Source organism: Mauremys mutica, chromosome 6 (genome assembly GCF_020497125.1).
Source record: "Mauremys mutica isolate MM-2020 ecotype Southern chromosome 6, ASM2049712v1, whole genome shotgun sequence".
Lineage (NCBI taxonomy): Eukaryota > Metazoa > Chordata > Testudines > Geoemydidae > Mauremys > Mauremys mutica.
In genome coordinates, this window is record NC_059077.1 from 121,975,290 (window position 1) to 121,987,654 (window position 12,365).

The window sequence follows — 12,365 nt, forward strand, 5'->3', positions numbered from 1 at the left end:
CAGAGTGGGAGGCCTTGGGCTGAAGCAACTTGTGTGCCCCTATCATTGTTGCATCCGAACGCTCAGACATTCACTCAAACACCACCCTGTGAGGTGAGGTACTTTTCCCGCAGGGGCGCACAGGGAATATAGGACAGAGCCAGGAACCGCTCTGCTGTCCTGCCTCATCTCCTGTAGCTTCCAAGTAATGCTCCCCTCCGGAGGGCTGGGTCTGCGAAGGCAGCACAGGCCAGGCCTCCAAACTCTACAGAAAAGGAAGCCCCATTCCCATGATGAAGCAGCCCACTCACACGGCTTTCCGGTACTCCATTCGCCTGGCCACCACTGCCCCGAGCAAGCATGAGTTAAATCTCACTTCCACACAAGCATCATACATAGTGTAGCTGTACCCATATTAGTCCCAGGATACAGGGGGATAGCTCAGTGGTTTGAGCATTGGCCTGCTAAACCCAGGGTTATGAGTTCAATCCTTGAGGGGGCCACTTAGGGATCTGGGGCAAAAAAATCTGTCTGGGGATTGCCTGCCCCTTCAAGCAGGGGATTGGACTAGATGATCTCCTGAGGTCTCTGCCCACCCTGATAGTCTATATTAGAGAGAGAAAGTGGGGGAGGTGATACCTTTTATTGGACCAACATCTGTTGGTGAGAGAGACAAGCTTCTGAGCTTACATAAAGCCCTTCTTCAGGGCAGCTGATGGTCCAGTAAAAGAGATCACCTCACCCACCTTGTCGCTTCCACACATACACTCACTTTTGAGGTCCCGATATAAAAGATGTATACACAAATACTAAACTACGGACCAGCTCCTTGGCATCTCTAGAGCTCTTGATCCAGATGCCCAGCTAACTCACGGTCTGTCTACACTGGTGCTGGGGTGTCATTTCCAGCTCGGGTAGACGTGCGTACAGGCTTTGATCAAGCCAGTGCACTAGAACTAGCAGTGTTGCTGCAGTGGGACAGGCAGCGGGATGGGCTAGCCACCCCAAGTACCATCCGTACTCTAGGTCCGGGACAGGTACCTGGGGAGCTAACCCACCCCACCAACCATGTCACCATGGCTACACTGCTGTTTTGAATGCGCTAGCTTGGTAAGAGCTAGCACACAACATCTGCCCAGCCCGCCCCCCAGCTGCAGCATAGCAGTAGAGAACCAGTGCATCCTTCCAGAGCTGGCCCCTGGAGCAAGGACCATGTAGCCACACCCTGCCTCAGTCTGCTCAGTCAGGTCCGTAAACCTCCTTTCTGAGCCTAGAAGGGGATTTAAATTGGGAAAGTCCTTACTGCACTTTATGCCAAACTTGAGGAGGATTTCCCTGGCTCACTCCAGGAGACTCTTCAGGAGAGGGGGTGCGGCTGAAAATGACAGGAGACTGTCCTGGCCTGCTGAAACAAATGCAAAGCTGCCAATCAGACATGCTACATGAGCTCAGAGAAAATAAGCCTATCCACAATGGCCAATGGTGAGAGGGAGGCAAGTACAAGTCTCAGAGTGGTTAGCGCATGTCAAGGCTGGTTCCCCACTGTCACTCTGAGCACAGAAGGTGGGGCCCGCAAGGATTCTAAACATTAATACTGGCCACTCCAGGCTTGTATTAAATTCCCCAGGTTACAGCTTTTATCTGACCATGGCTTGGTGAACGCTGCCACCACGCAAATGCAAACATCCCTCTTGGACCCAGGAAGGAGAACTTGGGAATTCCTCCCAGTGGGATACCCTCAAGCCATTTCACCACCCCCCACCTCCGGGGAACAGCTGAGAAGAAAACAAAGGAAATTAGCTGTTGCCACCAGCTAATCAAACAGCATAGGGACAAACCTTTTGGGACACAACAATCCAAATCCTGTTCTTAAGGTAAATTTTATTAAAAACAAAAAGCCAGACAATACATCTGGAACTTAGGCTTTTGCTAGATTTTAAAAGAGCAATTCTAAAAATTAAGCGCCCAAAATAGCTTTCTTGGAGGTTCAGCTTAAAGGCTGTGTGAAGAAAGAAATGCCACTCTCAGGTTGGAGGCAACAAAATCAGAGACAGCTTTATTCAAGCAATTGCAAGGGAAGAATACAGCTGGCAGAGAGCATCTCAGCCTCAATTTCTCCAAAGTACAAGCAAAATCACACAAGAATTTATACCTCTTTGTGACGTGCATTAATTAAAAACATCTGCATTTTATTTAGGCTATTTGCTATCTAGTCCAGTATTTTCTCACTTTCTCTTCTCAAAACATCGTTCTCTCAAGGCTGGGTCAACTGACTATTCTGCTGTTTTCCACTCGCTTCTGATGTGAGCCCTGCTTCTACGGGTCTCGCGATATTAGGCTAAGACTTAGCTCAACAGTTGTTCTGCCTCTGACACTTAAATGGCTGCACTTAAACCCTCTCTTCTTTCCCTGCTTCCACAGCTACAAGCAAACAAAAGCATCTGGGGTTAGCACAGAGGAGAGCCACAAGCCAAAATAAAGAAATAAACCTGATTGCATTTATCTAAACATTCCCTAGGCAAATGATTCTTTCTAGGTATGGAAGATAATTTTTCATACCTGGTTCAAACCTTACAGAGCATTCCTGCTCTGGGTCCCTGCAGCCCAGAGAAAACAACAGACAAAGGGAAAGTTTCTTTCCCAATTTTTAAGAGTTCTACCCACTGGCTTTTTTGGTCAGGTGCCCACTTTTTTTTTTCCTTTCCCTGGGGATTTTTTAACCCTTTACAGATAAAGCATAGAATATCAGGGTTGGAAGGGACCTCAGGAGGTAATCTAGGCAACTGCTGCTCAAAGCAGGACCCATCACCAGACAAATTTTTACCTCAGTTCCCTAAATGGCCCCCTCAAGGATTGAATTTACAACCCTGGGTTTAGGAGGCCAAAGCTCAAACCACTAAGCTATCCCTCCCCACAAAATAACTGGAGATATACCTATCTCCTAGAACTGGAAGGGACCAGTATTATCTGTTCAGACCTTGTTCACCAGAGCACTGAGTGGCTCAAGGGCGTGCCCCTCCGTGGAAAGCAAGAGCTGTTGGTCCTAGAGGCTCTGAACCCGCAAGGGCCCTGAATTGTAAAGCGGCTAATGTCTCCAAAAGGGGACTTAATCCTCAGGGGAGCCAGAAAGAAGGGGCACATTGAACATCATAGCAAGAAAATCCTCTACTACCCTGCCTTAATCCTGAAGACACTGAAAAAGAGACAGGAATGGAGCAACACTGGGAGACTCAGTAAGAAGAGCATCACTCCCAGCAACTTGGTACCCTGCAGGACTTCCCTTTGTGTTCCAGGCCAGTTCTTCAGGGCACAAGCAGCAGTTCCCCTTCCTTGCAGGCTCAATGGCCGATTCCCCTTGGGCAGCTGGGGAAGAAGAGTCTAATTTTGCTTTAGCCAAACACAAGTTATAGTCTCAGGGTGGGGGGGTAACTGGGCAAAGTTTAGTGGTCTGTGTTATACAGGAGGTCAGACTACATGATCTAAAGGTCCTTTCTGGCCTTAAAATCTACCAATACAATTCTCGTCAGCTAATTCCTTGTCAATGACGTGGCTTTTTCATTTCTTTTCCCTGATATTCTCTCTCCCGTTTTTAATTACACTAGGGACCATAGTGTGTTCAGGGCAGCTTAGGATCTGGATCCCCTTCACCTTACTTCTCAAATCTGACCAGCTCTCACATTCCTAGAAGAACAAAACAGGAAGGAGCCCCAGTCTGTTTACTTTTTATTATCCTTTTGTTTGATTTCCTTTTTGCAGGAGAGGGAGGATGGAGGGGAGGGGTAGCTTGCAAAATGCTGCTCGTCCCTTTCCCAGCAGGATTTTTGAAGTTCCTATGGAAGGGTAGAAATGAACCACGACCGCTATTGTGCTTTAAAACCTGACCATTATATTCAAATACGTCCTTTCAATTGAAAGAGCTTCTTTAGCAATACAATGCTCAGGCGTTGTGTTTAGGCCAAGATTTTTCAGTAATAGGAGACTAAAGATAGGCAGCTTGTAAGCCGCTTGATTTTCAGACGTGCAGAACAGCACAGCTCTTATTAGCTTCACTGGTGCTCAGCACCTTTGAAAAGGTTAGTCATGTAGGAGCCTCGTTTTAGACTCCTATTGCTGTAAAATGGTGGTTTAACTTAAACCACTGCAGTCCCTGATATCTGAGCCCATGAAGTTTCCTGTCTAAGGGACCTATATGGTCCCCGGCACTCCAGTATCTGGGCGCATTTTATCACAGCACCCCATTGTACAGGTGGGGAACTGAGGCACACAGAGGCCATGTGATTGCCCAAGGTCACCTATGCTAAAACCTGGGTGTCTTCAGCAACTGCCCTAAGCCCTGGACCATCCTTCCTCTGTATTTGTGCCTATTTTTCCCAGCAGCTACACATCAACACTGACTAGAATCTGGGAGAAAAGTGTTCTGTTTATGAGACTTTGCAAGTGCACAGAAGAGCTGATTGACTGAAAGGTTTAATTCTGCAATAAACCTTCTTGAGAATTTCCATTTAGACAAAGAGCTAAGTTCCTGATCTTGTCACAGAAAGCATTTCCTCATACTCAAGAATACAGGGACATTATTCAACAGCAGAATGATGAAGAGAACACAACCGTCTTCTATTTCATATTCAGTCCTAGTTCAGCTAACACAGCTATTGACAGCTGCATCCCTGACATGGGGAATTTTCATCCTGTTGACCAGGCCTAAAAGATGTAACCGCCAGCACACTGGTCCGAAAGCATGCAGGGAATTTGCTTCCATCAGTGGTGGGGCCAGGGCCAGCTCCAGGCACCAGCTTATCAAGCAGGTGCTTGGGGCAGCAACTCCGGAGAGGGGGCGACACTTTCACATATTTGGCGGCAATTCGGCGGAGGGTCCCTCACTCCCGCTCAGAGCGAAGGACCTTCCGCTGAATTGCCACAGATAGCAATTGCGATCGCGGCTTTTTTTTTTTTTTTTGGCTGCTTGGGGCGGCCAAACCCCTGGAGCCGGCCCTGGGTGGGGCTGGTACACTGCATTGCTCTTATCTCATACCTCTGCCATTGTGGAACTAGCAAAAAAGCTGAATGTGAAAAGCATCGTAGGTGCTTGGACAACATAGCCCTGTATGAAACATGGAAATTAATAGTCTAATGCAAAGAGAAGTCGGAGATGGTGTGAAAGAACAGAGAAGGGGACGGCAGTGATGTAGAATGGCAGCTCAGCTGGATGGGCAAGATATTTTCAGTGCAACTGCTCTGGTTTTTGACAATGTGAATTAAGTTGAGGAGCTCAAAAGTCTTCGCCTGCCTCTCCCTGGTCAGCGGTCAGACACAAATGGGGAAGCTGTCAGCCATTTCTCTGTGAGAGAGACAATAAAAAGCAAATGCAGGCCTTCTATGAAAAGGTTCCCAAATTAGTTTCCTACAAAGGCAGTGCATTAAATGGGCAGAGACTGCACTAGATTGTGTAATTACAGCGGTCGAAGATATAAACAGCAGCTCAGAGAAATGGTAACCAGAATACTCATCTAGAAGCCTAAGCCAGAGATCCCAAAGTGAATTTTTACATGAGGAATCATTGGAGGATAGGCATAAACTCAGCCAATATTCCAGAGCCAGGCTGTCTTGTGTGTGCAGATCGCTGGCATTAGCTTCCCTTCTTTCCTTTTCCACAGAGGCAGAATAGGGCCGATAACATTTTATTTAAAGCTGCAGCCGTCGTTAATCCTGATGAAAACAGGAGTGCGCTGCAGTGGTTTTCATAGCTTAGGAAGAGCTGGTGACATCAGCACCCATTTGCCATGCAGCAGGGCACTCAGCCAGGCCTCCTAACAGAAATCCTCTTCCTCTGTCACTGTGGGAGTGGGAATGGGACTGGGCAAAACTGTTCTATAAGAGGAGGGCAGAGAAACAAGTGAAATGCATAAGAACAGTCACTAATGCAGCTGCTTGAGCAGAGCAAGGGCGGGGGGAGTGATATCCCGGCTGCAGCCTCACTTCGGATGACAGCTGGTCAGACACACCGACCACCCTCCTGAACAGTTCAGCTTGCCCACGGCTCCCCAAACTGAGAGGGATTTAGAGCCTGAACCTGTTTGTTGGGGGGTGACTTCATGGTAAAAAGGGGGTGTAGGCTGGACTGCAGCCTGCAGCAGGAGGGAACTTTTGACTCCTCCCTCTCTGAGGAGAGCATTGCTCCCCATCGGGCCGTGAACTCCCCTGCCTCTTTCAATTTGCAGCATGTCCCTGTCATTCCCCTCCCAAACCACGCCTGGGGATTTGCCCTCTAAACCCAGGACACTCCCAGAGGCCATGGGTAACCGTGCGGAGACAAAAGGCCTCTCCAGTGACGCCAAGGCCCCTTGTCCCCATGGCAACACTGCACCCTCCCACTCGGGCCCCTCTGTGACTGCCCCTGAGGTCCTCTTCAGGGGACTCACCCAGCCAAAGGGCTCGGCCCATAAGAGGATAACGGTGATGTCAACATAACCCTATTACCAGACCTTAGTATCTATTGGGTTTCCGGGAAACGTGGCTTGGAGGCATCAGCAGGCACATGCGACTGTCGCCACAAGGAGGCGACACAGAGCCCAGATGTGTAGGTGTGGGGAGAGGGACTCCCCATGGGCCATTCCTGAACCCAGGCTCTCAGCCTGCAGAACAGACCACACAGGCTCCTGGCGCTCATTGCTAAAGAGTTTCTCTCACAAAGGGGCTGAACCACAAACCCACCCACCTTTCTCTGTACCTGCTCCCCTAAGAAGAGGCTTTGCTTTATGCTTTGCGGTGACTCTCCCTTGAACTGGCTGTGCCTTTATCTGCGGGGTCGATGCGTGTTTCTGTGGCTGTCCCTTAGCAGCCCTGCTGTGTAATGTCGCACTTGCAGCCAACTGGGATGATGGAGGAGATGCAGCTGTCCACCCCACACATGACATGGTGGTTGCCGGGGTAGAAAGGCTGTGCACGGGAGCTGGGCAATGAAGCCCTGGTTGGGGGGCCTTCCAGCATTAGTGGGAGATTTAGGGATGTGGCGAGGTCAAGATGGGGAAAGAATGGCACAGCCTACAGATCTGCCACTAACAAGGTAGAAGCTAACATCTAGTGGATGGGGCACTGGACTGGGACTCAGGAGACCTGGGCTCTGCCATTAATCCCATGACCTTGAGCAAGCCACTTCCTTCTCTGTGCCTCAGTTTCCCTCCACCCTTTAGCTGTGTTATTTATCAACACTATAAGCTCTTTGAGGCAGGGACTTTTTCATACTATACATTTGTATGGGGCCCGGCACAATGGGGCCCTCATTTTAGCAGGAGCCTCAAGTAAGACTGGAATACAAAAAAATAAAAGTCAAAGCAAAAATCCCACCCAACAACACCAAATAGTTTTCGAATACTGAATATGAATAATGTTGGAGTGTTTTTAATATTTAAAAAAAATAAAGCCAAGGATAAATTTAACATCCACCTCCACCCAGCCCCTCACTGACACACTAAGAAAATTGTGTAGAAATTCACATAAATTCATATAAGCCAAACAAATGAGGTTCCTGTCTACTAACTGTACTTGTCCTTGGCTCCAGAGCTGGGAGTATAGAACATAAGAATGGCTGTACCAGGTGAGACCAAAGGTCCATCTAGCCCAGTGTCATGTCTACCGACAGTGGCTAATGCCAGGTGCCCCAGAGGGAGTGAACCTTACAGGCAATGATCAAGTGATCTCTCTCCTGCCATACATCCCCACCCTCTGACAAGCAGAGGCTAGGGACACCATTCCTTACCCATCCTGGCTAATAGCCATTTATGGACTTCACCACCATGAATTTATCCAGTTCTCTTTTAAATGCTGTTATAGTCCTAGCCTTCACAACCTCCTCAGGTAAGGAGTTCCACAGGTTGACTGTGCACTGTGTGAAGAACTTCCTTGTATCAAGGATCTGTGGTGACATTTTCAGCAGACAGGGAGCTTGAAGATAATGTGCAAGATAAATGAGTTTATTGACCACTGGACTTGCTCAGATAATCCTGGCCAATCAAAGGGAGGCCACGAGCCCTAGTCAGGAGCGGAAAACTCTCTTTAATTTGTTCTCCACCCAATAAACTGTTTGAAAGTAACTTTCTCGAGGTTTTGCAGGGCTAAAACTGCATTCCCACATAGAATCTTGTACCCTATAATCACAGCTGATTGGGAATTTTCCATCAAAAAAAATTATTTGGGGGGGGGGGAAATGTTGTTTCTGCACATTTGGCATTTTCTGTCAGGAAAACCCAAACAAAATGTCTCATTTCAGGTCAGGATAACTTTCTTCTGCATCTGTCTGAGACAACGCAGTGCCTCATGAGAACAATAGTTCTAATGCCTCAAGCCTCCATTCCCATTTATGCGCCTGGTTCCATGGCTGAACTGTATCTCCCATGATGCACCAGGGCTTCCCCTCTGGCTGAGCCACTGTGGTGCATCATGGGAGTCCCATGACCCTCATCCCTGGTCTATGGGAAATATAGTGAAGCCAGGGAGCTCTATACATGGGGGGGAGAATGGGGGCACAAAGCACCCGAACTACAGCTCCCATGAGGCACTGCAGGATGCAAGCAGAGGCAGTTTAATATCAAACCTACCTGGAAAAAAGAAAACAAAAAAAATATTTAGACATATCCAAAAACTTTAATTTGAGAATTGTTTGATCTTCAAAACAGTTTGTTAGTTAGAATTTTCATCCTGATTTGGGACAAAAACAAAATGTTAAAATATCAAAATTTCCCCTGGGACGGGCATTCCGATCATCACTAGTTATCATAAAGAGGCTTCAAGGTCACAGAAGTGTAAGCAGTGCGGTGATCTACAACCTGGGAGCCCGTGCACGTGGTAAGATTTCATGGTCTACTTAGATCTATAAAAAGACTAATCAGAAGCTCAACCACAAGATACAGGGCTTGATGCAGGAATTACTGGGTGAGATTCTGTAGCCTGGGTTATTCAGGAGGGTGATCATGATGGTCCTGTCTGGCCTTAAAAATCTATGAATAAATGTTTCAAGGGTGCTCTCAAATCCAGCCACTGAGAACCCAGATACCCCACTTCTGCATTTGTCTGAATATTTCTCTCTCATGTCATTGCCTTGTTTTATTTTATTAATTAGTAGGAGCGTGCCAAAATTCCAATGTAGGGCAGGCTCCAGCAGCCTGAATCGCTTTGTACTAAACCAGTTTTAAAATCTTTCAGCAGCTTATGAAATTGGCTTCAATAAAACCAGCTCAGGTCCCTGAAGTCTGCAGCTACATCTATCCAGTCTGACCACCAAAAACGAAAGGACAAGACCCACTTCGTTACCAAACATACTGGGTGCATTGGTTTCAAAGGCAATTCCACACTTCAGGCAGGGCCATATGGAAAGGAGAGAGCGGCCAGACTTGCTGGTTTCACTCTGAAATCAGAGTTTTAGGGTTCACAATGACTCAGAAGCTCCATGATGACGCTGCGTGACTGAGCATCATGGCGCCCTTTAGTACACTGGTGAGTAATCGGGTGCGCCTATTTATGTCTACCTTCGGTACATCACTGGCCCGCATCACCACAGTATCTCGGCACCTCAGAATCTTTCCTGTATTTTTCCTGAACTCCCCTGTGCAGTAGGGAGGTGTGATCATCCCCATTGCACAGCTGGAGAAGAGAGAGACTACAGCACTTGCCCAAGGCCATGAAGAGAGTCTGTCAGGGGTAGGGAATTGAACCTGGGTCTGCAGCATCTATCCATACGCTCTGAGGGCAATTTTAATCGAGAGTTGGCTTGACTAATGGGGTCCTATATTAGACTAGTAGGTTAATTCCACAACTGACAAATAGATGCTTCCATCACTGATGTTTTGCTCTCTGTTGCAGGAGTGCCCGGCTTCCGACTAGAATGTGGCACATGCTGCTTAAAATTATGTCCGAGCTAATGGGAGAACAACAAGCACTCTCCAATCACAAGCAGCTAGGATTGTAACAGATACGATATTTATCGCCGGGTGTTGTCCTCTGCATTGTCCTTTCCTCCCAAAAGAGGAGATGCAAAAGGCATTGAGTTGAGATCAGAGACGCTTTCTGGATCTGTCACCTAACTCTTGGCCTGAAGTAGGGCAAGAATAAATGTACTTAAGCAGTGCACTATCTCTAGACAGTCACATCTATGGAAGAAGTTTTGTTTCCACATAGAAACTATTAACCTTCATATACCTTTAGTTACACAGTATATGCTGCAGCAATAGAGATGAGACAGAGTACTTCAGGTACTTAATGGTGATCTTCTCCAAAGTAGTAGCGACATCTCCTTAGTATTTAATCGAAAGCCCTCTTTAGGGCTTTCATATCCTCTCCTGGAATGAAGCCGTGGTTTGACACTACAGGGAGAACACCAATTTGCCACCTTACCTCTTCTTTCACTAAAGCGCTAGGAAAATGCTACAATGAGCTTATTTCATGGATCTCCACAAAGCCAGTCCTTGTCTTGGTCTGGATGTGTTACATAATGTCACATCCCATTAGGTCGTTCACAGTGCACAATGCGGTTATGTAATGTCCACTTCCCATCTCCTTGCATCACGATCAATCACAGTGCAGCATGAAGTAACGTAATATGGCTTTCAGCATTCAGGCAATTCAGTCTCAATAGTCCCACAAACAAGTCAGATAAATCACACACTATCCCAGGAGTCAGAGTAGCAGCCGTGTTAGTCTGTATCCGCAAAAAAAACAGGAGTACTTAAGGTGCCATAAGTACTCCTGTTTTTTTTATCCCAGGAGTGTGTCACCCACCGCACATTCCAAGCAAACTTACAGAATAGCTTTCCAAGGGCAGCTCACCATGTCGTCCCCGCCCCTACTCCACACTCATGATATTTACGATCATGCAATCGTTTATGTATTTATACGTTCCCAATGCAATGATGTCTGAACTGACGGGAATAGTTTAATATGCCAGTCCAGAACAGCGAAGCCCAAATATGTGGAATGCTCAGTTGCACCAAGGTATCAAACCACATGTGGTCTGTAAGATCATGAAGGGTCTGCAAACCTTTATAGTAACCACCAAGACTCCAAAAAGGAAGGTCCCCCACCCAAAATTAAGTAATAGGAATTTTTTTTAAATTTTTTGATGAATAGGATTTAAAGCAAGAACGGACAATTATGGTCAGCTCGTCTGGCCTCCTGCAGAGCACAGACCACCAACTATAGCTAGATAGCTTTATATTTACATTGAACATAAATCAGCCATCCAATCCTCGCCCTTCTAAAGCTGTAAAAACAATGGCCAATGTTTCAAAAAAATAGGGACCTAACTTGCTAGTTCCATCACACTGGATTTATGGTTTATTACAACAATCTGTAACCCATTAATCCTCCTCCTTTGTCCTATGACTGCAGAGGTGTTACCTGCACAGCTCACCACGCATCGACTCTTGGAACATGTACATTGGAACCTTAACTCCCTATGCTTAATCTCTTCCACCTTGTATTTAGCAGTGTCACTGAGTACCTGTCCCAGACCTGAAGAAGAGCTCTGTGTAAGCGCAAAAGCTTGTCTCTCTCACCAACAGAAGTTGACCCAATAAAAATATTATTTCACCCGCCTTGTCTCTCTACTGTCCATATTTACGTACCCAAATAAGTGACCAATTTCCAGACGTGCTGATGCCCTAGCAGCTCCCGTTGACTTGATTTGAATGTTGACACCTCATCCATTTAAAAAAGCTTGGCCTAAAAATGCTCCATTTTGTTGTACGATTTGGATTTAGTGCAAGGACACTCTTGGGAGGAGTCGCTGACATTCTTACGCAGATGTTACAGAGAAGATAAGTAGCACACAGCTGCTACGAAGATAGGAAAATCAGGAATACCAGTAATAGATAGTGCTTCCTGTGTTGTCACCAATCTGCTATCAGTCACTGATAGCCAAGATCTTGTCCTGTAAAAATTGTGCCAGGGCATCTTTACTCTCAGCCACATCCTGAAAAATCATAATTCTGGGGAAAAATACATCTGAAAGTGACTCTTCCCAGAAGCCCTTGAGAGATGTAACATGATGTAACAGTCTTATTGCCATGCTTGTGAATCTGTCCCAGTGACACCAGCTGAGGATCTGTCCCTTTGTAACAACTTTTAGAAGCTGCTTGCAGTGACCGCTGGCATTCTTCACAGTTTGCAGCGCTTTGCAAGGTGAGGCATTCAGAGTGTGACGCTTTCTCAGGGCTTCCAGAACTAGAACTAAGGCTGCGATTCTTTCACGGAGGTCGTGGAAGTCACGGATTCAGTGACTTCTGCAGCAGCTGGTGCTACTGACTTCAGCAGCGGTCCTGGGGCTGGCCCCGGGGAGTACCCGAGCAGCGCTCCTGGGGGTGTCCTGGGGAACTGCCTGAGCAGCAGCATTCCCAGGG